At 41.1% G+C, this 17218-nt stretch overlaps 1 protein-coding gene across 1 annotated transcript in view; it reads right to left on the bottom strand.

Moving 5' to 3' along the window:
- The window catches only part of tbl1xr1a (TBL1X/Y related 1a), a 32310-nt gene extending 15900 nt beyond the window's left edge, over window positions 1–16410 (bottom strand). The window contains exon 1 of the mRNA XM_018757405.2: window positions 15909–16410. The gene's annotated coding sequence lies outside the window, so the exon portion shown is untranslated. The remainder of the gene's footprint in view (window positions 1–15908) is intronic.
- Window positions 16411–17218: the final 808 nt, after the last annotated feature.

The following is a 17218-nucleotide window of genomic DNA, read 5'->3' on the forward strand; positions in this document are numbered from 1 at the left end:
ATATAGCGTGAGTCAGAAGAGCACAAACATGCTGCTCCGTACAGAAGCCTTGAGATGCTCTCCTCACACACACACTTATCATTACTTAACACAAGTGTCCCAGCTGAAGTGAATAAATAATTAATACACGAGAAAAACTATAATCTATTTTTTTTAAACTTTTTACCTAGCGGGGACATCCCCGACACACGGATTTTTGGCCCTTAGGGGACGTTTCCTGTCTACAAGAACTTTTACACAGCATTCACACAAACTGAACGCTACTAGAGTTTTACATTCACACATACAGTACTTTGAAAATAGCACAGTAAGAAGGGCTCGTGTGAACCGATACTTGTTGGTAGAGACTGACGGGCCGAAGGGAGGCCGCGATCTACACGCGAACATTGAGATCGTTCAGCTGTAAAGTTGAATAATGCAGTAGTAACAGCAGGAGATGAGATACTACAGGAAATACTGCCAAGTCTTATAGCGGCTTACAGAATCGACCTCGCTCGGTCAACAAACATCTACACCTAAATCATCAGACTTAGACAAAATTATTACACATTATGGAAGCACTGTTTATCAAATGTCGGGACTTGTTTGAAATAAAATAAGACTCACGGAACAGCCATCATATTCTAGGCTGCTGTAAGTCAAGGACTATCTGTAGAGACAACAGGAGAAGTCAAAAGAGACAAAGTAGAGAGAGGAGCAATAGCAAAGCAACACACAAATGTCCTACATCTCTGGGAAATGCTGCAGAAGCCTTGAAAGGAATGCGGGCTCATTACTTGAGCAAAGATGTTAACCAAATACCTCAAGAACAAAACTGGTTCTCGGCAAATGTACTCAGACGTGACTTGTACTTTACACTGTAGGCCAGGTCGCAGCAATTACTGGATTAGGAAAGACATTTACTTAGAAACACAAACATTAAAATGTTAACACCACACAAAACCACACTATACAAGATGAAGAAGAAGAAAAAAAAAAAACACTTGTTCGAGAGAAACACAATTGGGGAACTGAATCCTACATGTAATTACAGTCTCATCATCTATATTCATTTACATTCGCTCATTTAGCGCACAATTTTCCTCAAAGTAAAAATGACGGTAATTACCTGACACCTGTGTCCTAGCTGACTGACAGTATCAGAGTACACGGCTCCCTACAGTCAGTCACGAATCTATACCGTAATGTAACACTCACATTTACACACTGCACTGGCAGTTTAAAGTCCCCACTTCACGAAAAACACATTTTTGGGCTGTGGGACAAAATCAGAGCCCCTGGAAGGATTCAAAATTGCACATATCGAGCTGGAGTGAAACCCTCTTGCAAATGCACAGCCTAAGTGCTGTGAGGCACCAGCACTACCCGCTGAGCCACTGTGCTGCAGTAGTGTATATTTACACATCACAATTACTCGCATTACACAACCATGACACCAAAGGGTTATTATTACACTTCTACCTCCCTGGGTGCCTTGACTTATGTAGCGCTGGTAAAGAAAACCTGGTAAAGGGTTCAGTCTGAAATCACCTCACAGGAAACGGTAAGAGAGCTGCGCTACATGCCCCCGGCTGGGGCAGGAAAGGTGGTGAGATCATGCATGGGCCACTTCCTTTGGTAGCGTTTCGCCATGCAGACAGCGACATGTGAGAAAGGCAACAGAGCAAAACTGATGACAAGTAAAAACCGATGATGAAAGTGCAGATATGACAACAGTGTTGGAGCTCAGGGTTCCTGCTACCATCGCCAGCCGTGTCCTTGTGTACGAGATCCGGAGAACGTCTACTCTGAACGTGGCGGCCGTGCACTGCTGACACACATGCTTGGGAGAAAGCCATCTTGTTTACCTCGGTTCCCACAAGTTCAAGAGGGAAAAAAACATAATCCAGGGCTGCAGCTGCACTTTGATATTTCAAAGGGGTCATTCTGACTGCAGTGGAGTAAGAGGATTACAAACACCGACAAAACAAGACCACAATGCCAAAAGGCTGCATTCGATGCACGTTCAACTCAGATGTTAAGTGCTTCCTGTTAGCATGACAAATAACATGGAGATATAAAGGCTGTGTGTCAACACCGAGTATCCTCCTTTACAGAAAATTTTATAAAGAATATACATATCGGTTAAATATACTACAGGAGAGACATACCGTATTTATTTAGCTGAATAAATAGGAGTAAATATGAACTGCGGAAACTGAACTCAGTGTGATATTTACCCTCTTTTGAAGTGCGTGGCATAATACAAGAAACACGTAATTATTCGTCAAAATTTGTAACTATAATTGCATATTTAAGATGATGCAAGTCTGAAAATGTCATATTTCATAGATCTTTTAAGATTTCCCATGCAGACAAGCCTGTCATTTAATTGCAGAAAGGGGCTTCTGTTGGGTCCTTGCTCTTATACAGTGTTTTTAAAGGGGGGGGTAGGAAAGGGAGAAAGAGAAAAAAAAAAAAAAAAAAAAAAAAAAAAACTTATTTTAATGCACAACAGTTTGAACTTTGGTGATTTCAGTGGCACACCCAGATTTTCAACACTTAATAGTCAAGTGTCTTCTGTGCCTCTCCTGACACATCTGGAATTGTAACGGACCATCAGCGCACTACCAGTACGGTCCCAGAGCAGTAACCCCCCCCCGGCCATGCAGCGAAAGCCCCAGTTTTAGCATCTTCTGTTGACAGTGTGCTGCAGATCACTCGCTCAGCACAGATAGCGTCGCTCTGCCAAAAACGCGCAATACATGTGAAGTTCGGGGCAAAACATCAGTAGGAGGAACACATTACAACTCTTTTTTTCCTCAGGTCGAGCACTCAGACAACATGGCTCTTTCTGAATTATACCTCATTATAACTCCCCTGGGTCTGGTGTCGCCAGCATCGGCAGAAATCCCCTGCAGCAATCGCTGGACAGCTTTAAGGAACCGTTTTCGTTTTCTCAGCACACCAGTCACCTATTCAGACACAAAATGTACTCAACTGTGGACATGGTGTTGAGCACAAGGTGTTTTGGAATTATTTCCATTATTGGAAACTTGCTAGTTAGGAGTGTTAACACTGACATTTATTCACTTAGAAGACGCTTTTGTCCAAAGCGACTTACAACAGATACTGTGTAGTGTTACTGGCCCACACACCTTATTCACCAAGGTGACTTACACTGCTAGATACACTACTTACAAGGGGTTACTCATCCATGCATCAGTGAAACACACTCACACACCATGGGGGAACCTGAACAGCATGTCTTTGGACTGTGGGAAGAAACCAAAGCACCCGGAGGAAACCCACACAGACATGGGGAGAACATGCAAACTCCACACAGACTGAACAGGGATTGAACCCACATCCTCTTGCACCACCCAGGTGCTGTGAGACAGCAGCGCTACTCACTGTGCCACCGTGTTAGAATTACTAAATCTCGTGCTTCCACTGTTTCAGCAATGTGCCTCCCTTGAACCAGCTGTTTAAACTTCCTGGACCGACGCACAGTTTCTGCTTCTGTAATCCATGGCGCTGTAGATAAGACTACGTCTCGCCAATGTGTTGGTTTGAGAATCATCTGAATGTAGATGTAAGCCATCTTATCGCTGTCATACAGGATCCATGACGATACATAACAATATTCATGAATGCTATGTTTTATACAAGCCTCGTTACTTTCTTCCCTCTAATTTCACATTTTCCTGTTAAAATACTAATACACAGTATTGTACATTTTCATACTGTACTATCATTTTTGCTTTAATTTCTATTCTACTGTCAAGCACCACCGTAACACACTTTTCAACTTGCTAGCTATTTTAAATAGAAGTAAGTTGAATGAAATTACACAGAGAACATTTTGTAAATCAAACGCAATGACTTTTGGACTCCCAGAGACTTCGAGACCCAAAGAACAAGAAATACAGGTGCAGTACGACAATGTGGGCAGCCGTTGTAATTTCGGGCTATCATAAGCCATGTCAAGGACACTGTAACTAAGCTAAAAAAGGTAGAATTTAACTTTGCATGACTTTGAGCAATGTTGCCTACATGGAGTACACTGCAGACTTTATTAAAATGCTGCTTATAGAGTAGGGCTGAAACGATTATTGAATGACATTTGTAACACTGGTAAGAAGAAAGCGCTGGCAACGAATTGTGGCATTTATTAGTTGGATAGCTATGTCCCACGTACCCCTACGTCCCTTCGCACAGTATATATACTATAGTATTATAGCTCATGGCATGATTAAATCGAAAAAGAACTGGGACACACTGTCACCTGTGAGTGCTTCCGGCTACGTTCTGTACACATTTCTATTCACCTCCATATCATGACTTATGTGACTTATTGCAAATCACAGTACTGCTTGAAATACCATCTATTAATTACTCTGAGGGAATAGAGGGAAGGAAGCAATGCAAAACATAAACTGAACAGATAAGTAAGCAAACTTTACTGTGAGCTAAGTTACTGAAAAACTGCTTATAGAGTAACTGGATATAACGTGGCTTTCACTGGCTGGTGAGGCACCCACCACCGTCACACCGAGCAAGACAAAGCCAGTATATTCAGTCCATGGAAAACATTCATAGATATGCCTGTTTCACAGGTTAACTGAATTAATTTGGGAAAACAAACAAATGCTTCAAGACTGAAACTGAACGTTGGATTTTAGATAATATTCATTAACTACTGCCAGTTCTAGCACAAAGAAAAAAGCCTTCCTGTGGAGATGGTTTAAGATGTTGCCATGGTGAATATTCCCTGCAGACAATGGTTTAGTTGCATAACCATTTTCAAAGTCTCATTCAGGCCCCTTCTCTTTTTGTATATGAGAGCAATGACAAATTCAAGCACAACCTTCTCACTTCTTCCAAACCAGAGCAATAAAATAAAAAGAATGTGAAATTGGATATTAGACAGTCTAATAAATTTTATGACACATGCAATGGTTTTAAATGATTGTTCCCTCCCTATGCTGACATTACATTTATAGTGTTTGCACAACATGTTTGGATGACAATTTCCCGAAGCCCTGTCCGTTTACTGTGCGAAATGTGAAGTCCTTGAGAATGTTAATTTATCCATTTGAACATTTAAAAAGATCACATATTTCTGCTTTAACCCTTCAAAAGCCAACCTATCACTCTTGTCAACTGACCCTCTAGACCAAGCTTTTAAATAGAGATCACATTTCAATTCTCCAGAGTAATTTCACTCACTGTCCATGAAATTGCTCTGGAGGTACCACTGAGAAAGTCCAAAAAAAAAAAAAAAAAAAAAAAAAACAGAACCAACATCCATGTAGAAAGGCAAAGACAGATCTCAGCATGGAAAATCAATCTCTAAGTTGTGCCTTTATTATGATAGTAGTCAGCAAAGGCCTTTGTTTCCAGCACAGTAGTTATAAAGAATAAACTATGACAAGAAAGAAAAACACGCAAAGAGAACTACTGAAACAAAAGAAATCAATCAAAGAAATGCCTTGTACCACTAGAACTGAATCAAACGTGTAATTCTGATAACTGAACGGACATCTCTCGGGAAATCACTACGTACATACGAAAGCTCCAACCCTAAGAAAGGCAGTCACTTCTTTTCATAGTATAACCTAAAAACGTTCAAGAAACTAGCTTTTCGTGAGGCTCTGATTTCGGTTTTCTGGCTTTCTGAGGCCATGATGTAACTTTCTTCCAACGTAAACCATGAAAAATAAAGCAGAACGACAGCTGGTTATCATAAAACCAACATATATACACAAAGCAAACCACATTCCACATTCGGTTCTAATTTTCACTCTCAAACTGTGCTCCCTGGTGAAAAAATGGACAAGCTGTGCCACTGCACAAATCGCCCTTTACTTAAATACATTACCTCTAAATTCAGCTGTTGTACCCGAATGCCCCATTGAAAATGTAGCTTTCAGAAAGCAATCTTTCCCAAAATACATTTACAAAATTGCTGCTGAACATATATTCAAGTCAGCTGTATGCTGCACTTTGTTAAGCACAGGAATAGTGCCGTTTTTATACCTGACACTTGCAAGATTGAAACTAAACCCTCTTAATTACCCCTTTTTATCCAAGGTGGTTAATGGAAATAAATTAAAAACTCATTATGATACTCAAATCATTATGATCCAGGCAACTATGAATACCCTACATAAAAACTAAAATTCCTGCCTTTCTTTAGTCAAAAGTCAAAAAAAGAATGCTGTGCATGTTAACAAGGAAAATAATCCATCTTGCTGAAAATGTCACAATCACAGACAAAAAGCAAATGCTTCATTTAACACACACACACACACACACACACACACGCACAGTAGTGCGCAAAAGTTTTAAGCACTGGGTTGGGGAAAAAAGCTGTGAAATGAGAATGGTTCCAAAAATAATGCTCTTAATGAATAAACTTCCCATAAAGCTTAGTATTCATCCATCGTCAACAACCGCTTGTCCTGAGCTGGGTTGCGGCAGGCTTGGCCGGGTCCCGTTCTTTGGTGGTTCTGGGGTTCGAGCTCTGCTTGGGGTGCCTTGCAATGGACTGGCGTCCCGTCCACGGTATGTCCCCTCACCCTCTAGTCTTGCGCCGTGTATTGCTGAGTTAGGCTCCAGTTCACCGTGACCCCACTCAGGACAAAAGGTCACAGACAGTGCGTGCATGTACTTTCTTTAACGACATACAAAACCCTTACTCTAATACTGTAACTTTTTTGCAAAAGGAATGCTTGGAAATCTAAAATATGCCCTTTTCCATTGATAATAATGCAGAAAACATTAAATAACTGTCTAAAACAAATATTTTTGTGAAACATCCAAGTACCTAAGACTTGTGCATAGTACTGTATAAACTTTTTCCCTGACATGAATACACAACATTCACAACAAACACACTGTCCGAAACCGCTTGTCCTGAGCGGGGTCGCGGCAAACTGGAGCCAAGCCCGGCAACGCAGGGCACAAAGCTGGAGGGGACACACCCAGGATGGGACGCCAGTACGTCGCAAGGCACCCCAAGCAGGACCTGAACCCGCGAACCACCAGAGAGCAGGCCACAGGGCAAACCCGCTGCGCCACCGCATCGCCCTTCACAACTAATATTTCATTACAAAATTATATATAATATCTAACAGCAAGATTTCTATTTCTGAACATTAGTACTAAGCGTACAAAGCAGCTACTAATACTAGAGTAGGCAATAATTTAAAGTAAACAGGCAGTCATCAAAATGTTGCAGACTGAGGAGTTCATGGATGTCCACGTTTATTGTTGTCATATGTATATAGCACATGTGCACAGCACACAATGAAACTGCCACTTGCATTTCTCCCACAAAGCATAAAGGTTATATACAGACAGCCAACCAGCAGCAATTAACCTATAAATACAATATATAAATACCAGCTATAAATATAAACCCATGCTATAGACAGCAGACTAAATATGACATTATTAAATCTTAATAAATAATGATTTTCCAGGCAGTGGCGCATCTTGTAAAACCCCTACCGTTGAGGAAGTGGCTTATGAAGAGCAGCAAAATACTCAAGATTACTACTAACACCAATGAGGAAACAAATTAATGGTACTCTTAAAAATGTTAGTTCTTGAAATTTTATTAACAAAAAGCTACTGAATACACTTCAGGTGATTTACAACCATATGACTGCACAGATATATATTTTCATAATTTGTTTGATTTGGTCATAGAGAACCTTACTGCAGACTGTAGAGGTGGGTCGTACACATCTCAATTGTCCTCTGCGGTTCACAACTCATTCCAGAACCGTTTTCCCCTCCTGCTCCCTGCTTGATATCAGAACAACACCAAAAATAGTCACTAGCATTATCGAAGCACTGTAATTTTACACCATAATGCAGCATGACTAGTCATTCAGCTTTCACAGAGGACTGCTCCCTAGCGTACCTGCCAGGGTGACTCACTACATTTGTCCTCCAGTGATGTTCAACAGCTTTGCTGCAGCCCAGATGTTTTCTTTGCAACGCAGCTCCTTAAAACGTTTCCCACAGAACGATATGGCAGTCTCAGCCAAGTAACTAATGTATCGAACCCAGGCCATTAAATGACATTTCCACTCTATAGTGCTTACATGGGTGAAAAAATGCATCTTGCAGCTGGAATACATGTCCCTATAAGAAAAAAAGGAGAACATTTGTTTCAGTGGACGAAGCACTGTTGATTTTCCGTACTGAAACTGGCACTAAACATTATCTTTTAGCTCTCCAAAATACTAAGCATTTAACCAGTATTTAAGTATTTATTACCGTTAAAGATGTAACATAATAGCGCAGTACTTTGCTTTAAAAGTCCTTAAGATGATCTTCAATATCAGGACATAGTTTTTTTTGCAACTTTCAATTCTGTGTTAAAATGCACCCCTATGCAGAATAAGAACCACACGTCTGCAACTATGTCTCTCCTTCCTCTAATGTAATGCACAAATTTTATTCTCTGAGATGTATGCCGCTTTGGAGAAAAGTGTTTGCTAAATGAATAAATGGAACTGTGAATAAATGTAAAATGCACCCTTATGTGGATCTAGCGACCAATCACAAATGTGAGCCCAGATCCAGACGTCGACAAGACGTTACAAAGTATATCTGAGCACCATACAGCTGGGACCTTCGGTAAGTACGCCTATGAAGAGAGGCACCACTGAAGAAGCATGAGCTGGACCAACTCCTACTGCGAAAGAACTGAAAACTCATCTAGAGAAAAACGCACTGCGAACGGACTGATGCTCTTTTGACTAATAAGAACAGTTTGTTTTACACTGAACAATTTACGGGTCTAGAGAGAATTCAACCAAGTTTGTCTAAAGAGTGATCACCCATCAGAAATGTTATATCCAAGACCACAGAGCCTTCATGCGAAACAGATCAATGATGCGTTACCTTTGTGTTGCCAAAAGCTGAACTGCACACATGGCACTTTGAGGCATTTGCTGGGAGGTTGGACTCTCGTGCCTGATCTCAGACAGATCCTGATCACACGGACAGATTCCACTGGCAGCTGAGTCCATCCAAAGCGCTGCTCGTCCTGATGGCTTTCCTATTAAATTGTACTAAGCGTTTACCTCTACATTAACACACATTTTAAAACTAATATATGGGGAAACCGTCCAGCACACAGGTCCTCCCAGCACTAATAGTCGGAAACTTCAATTTTTCTTCAGAAAAAGGAGAAAAACGGAGAAAAACCCACTGAAATGTGGAATATAGTTTTGCCCACGACAGAGCATGAAGTCTGGAACCTGTGGTAGCGCATGTAATGAATCCACTACGGAAGATATTTCACGACAAGTCCCTGCAACCCAAAACGGGAGCCCAGTGGGAGGAACTGCGGCCCTTGGATCGGTATGTTACAGGTTCAATTCCCACCTACAGGCGCAATAAAATTATAATTGTAAAATTGCGGCATCTTAAGATGTTTTGGAGAAGGGTCTCTTGGATTTAGCTGATGCTTAAGTCTCCATCCCAATGCTTGCTGCTTATTCAAGTCCTCTTTCGATCCCACTCAGTTCTCCAGTCTGAGACAATTATTTCACTCAGAAAAAGAAGCAAAAAAAACTTATGCACGTACATTGAAAAATCTGGATTTAGTCCAGAATTCTGGATAGGAATTTGTACTCCTCCATTCAAACATCACCTCCTTCAGCTGTCCTCTTTGCCGCTGCCTTTCTATTTCATTGGCATTCCTATCCATAAAACAAGGGCAGAAGTTCACCCTAACCCTTGTGCCTCTTGCCATTTCACTACCGGGGGGCATGAACAAACAGTACATAAGATGTCTTTTTTTTAATGCATTTCAAGTCCTCCACAATCCATTGCCACTCTCTCCAATTTTTAAGAATTGAACACTCTCAGCAATCCCTAAAAACAAGTCTGTACCCCATTCATTTATCCTTTGGCAGTGAGCTTGCTGTAATAAAGCTTCCCTTTGAAATTTTAATGTTTTACTTATGTGGGGATACAATTTGTCATCTAAATTTTGAGCAAGTGCAGGGACCAACAACTTAATGGAAACTGAGAGAACTCACATTCTACTACAGCAACCCTATTTAAGGTACTTTGAGGCCTTAAGGTGCCTTAAGCAGTGAAAGTGGCCTGTATTTCCACTCAGAGCTGTCGACCAGCAGCAGGAATGTGGTCCAGGATTCATTCCACTCACTTCCACATTGCTTACAGCTCAGAAAGGGTCTTTTGTGAATGTCTGATCAATAACAAGAAAAATTGAGCATAATTATGAAATTATTAAAAATTATTAAATACTGCCTTTAGATCCAAAGGTCACAGGTTCGATCCCCACCACTGGCTGTAGTACCCTTGAGTAAGAAACTGACCCTAAATTGCCCCAGTAAAATTACCGAACTGTATAAATAGGTAAGTAACAGTAGCCTAACACCTTAAGTTGCTTTGGAGAAAAGTGTCAGCTAAATGAATAAACGTAAATTGCGATTATTTTTTTCTACAAACAGAACTGAATAGGATGTTGTTGAGATAACAGCTTTAATAACATCAATCTCCTTACACCTGCGTAAATAAATCTTTAATCTTGCAATCACACACACACACACACACACACACACACCTTCAGAACCACTTGTCCCATACAGGGTAGCGGGGAACCGGAGCCAACCCGGCAACACAGGGCGTAAGGCCGGAGGGGGAGGGGACACACCCAGGACGGGACGCCAGTCCGTCACAAGGCACCCCAAGGGGGACTCGAACCCCAGACCCACTGGAGAGCAGGACCGTGGTCCAACCCACTGCACCACCACACCCCCATCTTGCAATCATCTAGTGTAAAACTTATGAGCAACACTGCACAGCTCTCCACAACAGCACAGTGTCCACATGCTTTGCAGAGTAGCAAAGAAAGTGTTCTTAAACTTTATTTCATTACATCATAAATATCCATGAGCAAAATTATCACAATGCTTCCATCCAGTGTACCATGCATGCTGTCTCACACCCTGTACTGGCATAATAGCCCCAAAACCCTGCATGGTACAAGTAGTGTTTTTTTGTTTCCCCCCTAATTACAAATGAATAAATTAAGGTATTGCATTGAAATAGAAACTAGAAATAATACATTTAGTTGTATTGTAAAATAAGTGCTGTCATCATATATATAAAAAAAAATACCTTTTATTTTGGTTTCTAAATTTTAGGTGACTATTTGTCTGAGAAACTCCCCCCCCTCCACTAGAAACAAAGTTAATGTGATCCCCTCCCAACAAGAATTCACCTAGTGGGGTGACTTCATGAAACCAATCTGCACTGTTTGGCCAGGGTTAGGTGTATAGTAAACCATTATCAGCCAGTGTAAAACATATGCTGTGTAAAAGAAACAATGCCCTGCAGTTCTGAGCAAAATGAAAATTTCTGCACATGCATTTAAATGTTGTGAAAATGCAAACTGTTCATTTTGAACTTCTAAAATATTAAAAGCTTAGATAACAAGAATAATGTCCATCAGGGAAAAATGTATGTAAAAATAGACACAACTATAATGTCAGAGGCATAGGCAATGATAACAGTGATTTCTAAGAGCCTGAAACATCACTATTGGTTAACTGAGTTATGTCAAAAGATGACAGATACAGTCATATTTAGACTGTTCAGTTGCCAATACACTGATCTACATCATTCTGCCGCACACATATACCAGGGAACCCCCCGATTTGATTTGCAGACATGGTGGAGTGCGAGTTTTGAATTTCATACACCATGCTACAGCTGGATTTTTCCTTCCCCCATGTGAGCAGAGGAAGGCTTACTGTTATTAGTCCAATAACAAGAATTCTGAAAATCTGGAGGAAACCCCTTTTATTTTTACAGTCAACTGTATGATTCAGCTAATCACCACTATGACAGCAGGAAAAGAGCATTTAAAGGGCGATAGTGTCATTCTTTTGCAGGACAAGAGAGCGTACGATTGTAGTTCATAATACATTTCTACTCGGTTTAGAGGTAATTTCATGACATTAATACCTTTCAACTCCATGCTGTTCTGCAGTCATTAAATATATTGACTGCTGAAAGTTGGCTTCACAGGAAATGTGTCTAGGAGGAAGAACAGAGCTCAAACAAGCAGTAACAGCAAAGAACAAAATCACAGGTCAAGATGGGACCAGCAGTGAAAATTTCAGCTCACAATGACCCCCAAAAAGCCATCAACACAATAAAACTCCGAGCGATTTGATTTAAGTAATGTATGTTTAAGCACACAGCCACATCAAAAAAGCATGTCCACAACAAGCAGTGTTACACACACTATCTGGTTCAGTCAATGGCATTAAAATTTCACTTTAACTTAATAAACTGAGATCAACATAAAGTATTTTGTGGAAAAATGTAGAATTATTAATGTAGTACAAAGGGCCTAAAGTATTCTATTTATAAACTTTAGCTCTGACTCATACAACATGCTACAGGATTTCAACTAGCTTATGCAGTTTAAGAAACGTCAGTGTTTTGAAATCAATCTGATGTGCAGTCAAATTACTTTGGTTCACATAAACACTTCTGAAAAACTGCTGAAGAGTTTAGAAAAGAATTATCGTAAAATAGTTTTCCCCCGGAATCAAAATAAATGATAGGAAAACACACCATGAATAAACGTATCACCACAGCCACATAAGCAAAATGAAATAATGTACTTTTTAAAGTTACCCAACCTATGTAACCTAACACAACCAAAGATTTATTGAAAAGCTTTAACATGAAGTTACACAAAAATAAAGTCAATGCAACTTAAGACTGGCTTAAGCATGTATGTTTCTGAAAGTTCCACAGTCTGTGTCATCATGATCTTTTATGGAAAAAGTAATGGTCACCTCTTTTTAGGCATTGCATGTAAACCTTAAAAATACATATGGAAAAATGCAAAGCCCCCCCCCATCTACTAGCCATCTTTCCACAACATTTGTTGAAACTCAGAAGCTGTTATATAAACCCTTCTAAATCTGCAATATAAAGTGACACTGTACAAGATAAAATGTCTTTTGGAATCAATACTGACATCTATCAAATGAATACTGAAAGGTAATTGCAGAAACCATCAGTTACTGAATACACTGTGTATTACTGAGGAGTTACAGGAAAGAGAGAAAAAAGACTTTAGTAAAAGGAGAGCAAAAGCAGCATCATGATTATTGCAGAGACCAATGAATTCAAAACACTTTGTGATAACTGGATAATATAAGTTCATTAATGAATGAAGTGCATTGCTAAAACATGCTAAACAGTCAAAAGGCAAATTTAAAAAAGTCACCGAACGTGATAATTGGTACTATTTCCGATTCATATGAATCCTGAACCACTATTTTACAGAAAATCCCAATGTTGTGTATGACAAGTGTATCAAAAACCAAAAAACACGGGCGAGACCAGAAGTCTTTTAATATTCAAATTGTTGGTTGGTCCAAACACCACACTACAATCAATAAAAGCTTGATGATACACATGCTTTTGATTTATTCACAGATCAGGTTCTGTACAATCATCACATAAAACTTATGAATTAAACATGTGCCCCAAGCCTTTTATTTAATTATTGCAATCATCAACATCACATACAACGCTGTGTTATGTCAGTGTTCCTCTACACAAAAAAGTAACGATGTGAGGCAGGGAACATCATGCATGGGACACCAGGCCATCACAACATACTGCCTTGAAGAAACATTACTATTAGAACTTATATAAAATTACTGGGGGGGGGGGGGGGGACGGGACACAGCCAATGTCAAGAACCTTGTGTTCAGTGTGATGTGTTCTGCTTTACACATGCAAAACAGTGCTGTTCTTCCAGTGTTTCAGAGGTGGTAATAATTAATACCTACTATGTGTCTTATAAGGGGGGCACAGCGGGTCCTGCTCTCCGGTGGGTCTGGGGTTCGAGTCCCGCTTGGGGTGCCTTGCGACGGACTGGCGTCCCGTCCTGGGTGCGTCCCCTCCCCCTCCGGCCCTACACCCTGTGCTGCCGCGTTAGGCTCCGGTTCCCCGCGACACCGTATGGGACAAGCGGTTCTGAATGTGTCTTATTTCGAACAAAAACTGACCGTGAAGGTCGGGCTGATTCATCACATAAACAGTCTGTTTGTCAGCATCTAGTCACTTTCAGTTTTCAACACAAAACAACGTAACAACAGACAAGGACCTCTACGCAGCTTCCGAGTTGTTTGTGTAAAAGCCAGGAGCAGTTTGGTGAAGCCACCCCTCCCATCACCGCCATTACTTATGCTCTCAACGACATCCACATTACATTTATTCATTCAGCAGACGCTTTTCTCCAAAGCCACGTACATATGACAGTTATCCACCGAGCATCCAAAGAATACCGCCTACACAGAGCTAGAAGTCGGCAAAAATCGTCTCGCCGTGGTAGTCTTCAAATCCATACGTACAATGATTTTTTTTGAGGTTACTGCAGCCCCAGTGTACCGACACCCGGAACGCATAGCTAACTGGGAAATACTTACCCAAATTGCTACAAACTGCCCTAAGCGAAAGCAGGTTTTCCCTGCTCCACTTCAACTAGCACGTGTTCTCACACCCAAGATTGACAGGTGTGCTCTGCACCAGCGGAAAGAAATGTGCAAAAATTCTGAACGAATACCTTACCAAGAAAACCTTGTTCGTTGGAATAAAAAGCATTTTAAAAGTCTATTTCTCCACCTGCAATGGTCAATTGACTTTATTAACCTACGGAACATTGAGAATCCGTTAAGGTTGACACCCAATAACATAACTCTGTTAAATTATAACAAGCGAGCCATAAGAACGCTATAACTGACCAGATTTTTTTTTTTTTTTGGGGGGGGGAATCAAGGGCAGAAATCCTAGTCTAATATGAGTGAATTCAAAATGAGTGGGCAGAACACCTTAAAAAAAAAAAAAACAAACATTCGGGAACTCCAAGGAAAGTCGCACGATGATACATCAACACGGTAGTGACAAGAAAGAGAACATTTTTCAGACTGAATAGGCAAATCGCACGGAACGAATGGATCCAATGATATGAAACACTGTGGAAAGCCATTTCTGAGGTACCTATTTAACAGCCACATTTTCATCACACTTGCCCTCCTTACAGGTGATGATACGCATTATAATATATACTACAAACACACATGTCATCTGTAAGGAGGACATGACATGTATGTATATACGCGCACAATATCAATATTGAAACAATGCAAATATTTAAAAAGACATTGTAGAGCATGGTGACTGAGGTGAGATGGCCTGTTTTGGTTGGGACCTCCCCGCCCCCCAGCCATGACTTTCCACACACTTCCCCCCATCCCCACGGAGCCCAACAAGACAACCCGTGTAACTTGGAGCCCACATGGATAGTGTGTGGTACTAATTCCTGGAATTTTAAAAAGAAAAACAAAAAAAAAAAAAAAAAAAAAAAAAAACACACACACACACACACACACACACACACACACACAAACACACACGTCATGTTCAACTCGACCTGGAAACGGGACATTGGAAGAAGTGGCCACTTTTGGACTCGCCGTCCACACTCCTGCACGTTTCTGATGCGAAGTGTGTGTGTCCACTTCGCCGGCTTTTTATTTCCCTAATGCTGCTCTGACAGGGGTTCTCAACGCTTATTTGCACAGCTGGCAGCTGGACGCATCCACAACACACACACACACACACACACAGGCAGGCAGGCAGGGAGAGAGAGCCCATCCCCCCACCCCATCATCATGACACACTGCAAACACACAGACGGTATTTCCAACACTTCAGCTTCGGCCACGTACGTTATGGTTATCGCGCCGTCCAACGCGCTGAAACACACGCTGCTGCAGTAAGTAAGTTATCATTAGTATTTCGCGCTAACCGCGGCGCTGGCTGCTTGCTTGTCTTACTTTACGGTCGCGGTGCTGGGCTGCGCTGCCTGCCTCTCTCGTCTCGTGCGGAATGAATCTGTGTCCTCGCGGAGGATCCGATTTTCTTCGCTGGGTGCTCTAGTCTATGGAGCCTGTTCGGGCACGGCGGTCGGCTCGCTACATTCCCCCACAAGATGCATGGTGTTTATACGCTCACACGCGTTCTGAGACCGCGGAGAAGTCGGAGAGCTGACGGGGAAAGGCGGCCGAGCGCGGTGCGGCTTCCAGCGAGCGGGGACACAGCCGCAGCCAACGGCTTCAGACACTCAGCGCCCCGCAGGTGACTCTCCGCGCGAAAATGGGGCGAGCCGTGGAAAGAACAGAATGTGCGGAGTGTCGCTCGTCTGCTGCTTCCACCGCCTTAACTTGGATTTTAAAATACATTTAAAATAATAATAATAAAAAAATGATTTATATGTTTTAAAAACTCATTGTCAACGAACGTATAACACTCACTGGAGACTGTGGCAGGTCACGTGGTCTTCAGTGTATCTCTGTTTGGATAATTAGGCAGCTGTCCCAGCATGCTTTGCGGGTGACGTTACACTTTGACGTTACTGATTGTACCGTTACTGTTGCGCCCTTCAGTACTTTGACTGTAAATGGTCTGCTGTTAAGTGCATCAGATTTGCGTGAAGTTTTAGTTGTTACTCCTTGTACCCTTTCTTTCAGTTGCTCTGGAAAAAAAAAAGTAAGGGTTTGGAACAAGTTAAGGAGTGCTGGTTAATAATTGGACAGCGATTATGATAAAAAAATGGGTAAATTTCCATCCTTCTTTGTGTATTTTAGTGGTGATCTTTTTTAATGATGGGTGTTACCATTGTTAACTTTTCTACTGAGCTTGTGTTTTCCCTGTTTCTTGGTAAGAAATTGAGAAGGTTCGGTTAAAAATAATTTTGGAATACAGAGTACATTCCTATTGGACAATTAGGCCGCTGTCCCAGCATGCTTTACGGGTGACGTAACAACGTGACGTTACGTTTGACTTACGTTTACATTTATTCATTTAGCAGACGCTTTGTCCAGATTGAGGCACATCTCACGGAAAATTCTAATGAGTGCATTACATCAACAAAAAGAGACTTATATGGATACACGTGATTCAAAGCACAGTTAATTTGTTACATTCCACTACAATGTACATCTCACGAGTAGCTGCCCAAACGTTTACCCATTCATTCTAATCACAAAATTGTTAGATTTACATCACATAATTAGCTGCACAAAGTCTATCCGATGTTCAACAGCTATCACATTATTATTGTATTAACTAAACATTGCTGAATAAG

The sequence above is a fragment of the Scleropages formosus genome, chromosome 8, assembly GCF_900964775.1.
Source record: "Scleropages formosus chromosome 8, fSclFor1.1, whole genome shotgun sequence".
In the NCBI taxonomy this organism is placed as follows: Eukaryota; Metazoa; Chordata; class Actinopteri; order Osteoglossiformes; family Osteoglossidae; genus Scleropages; species Scleropages formosus.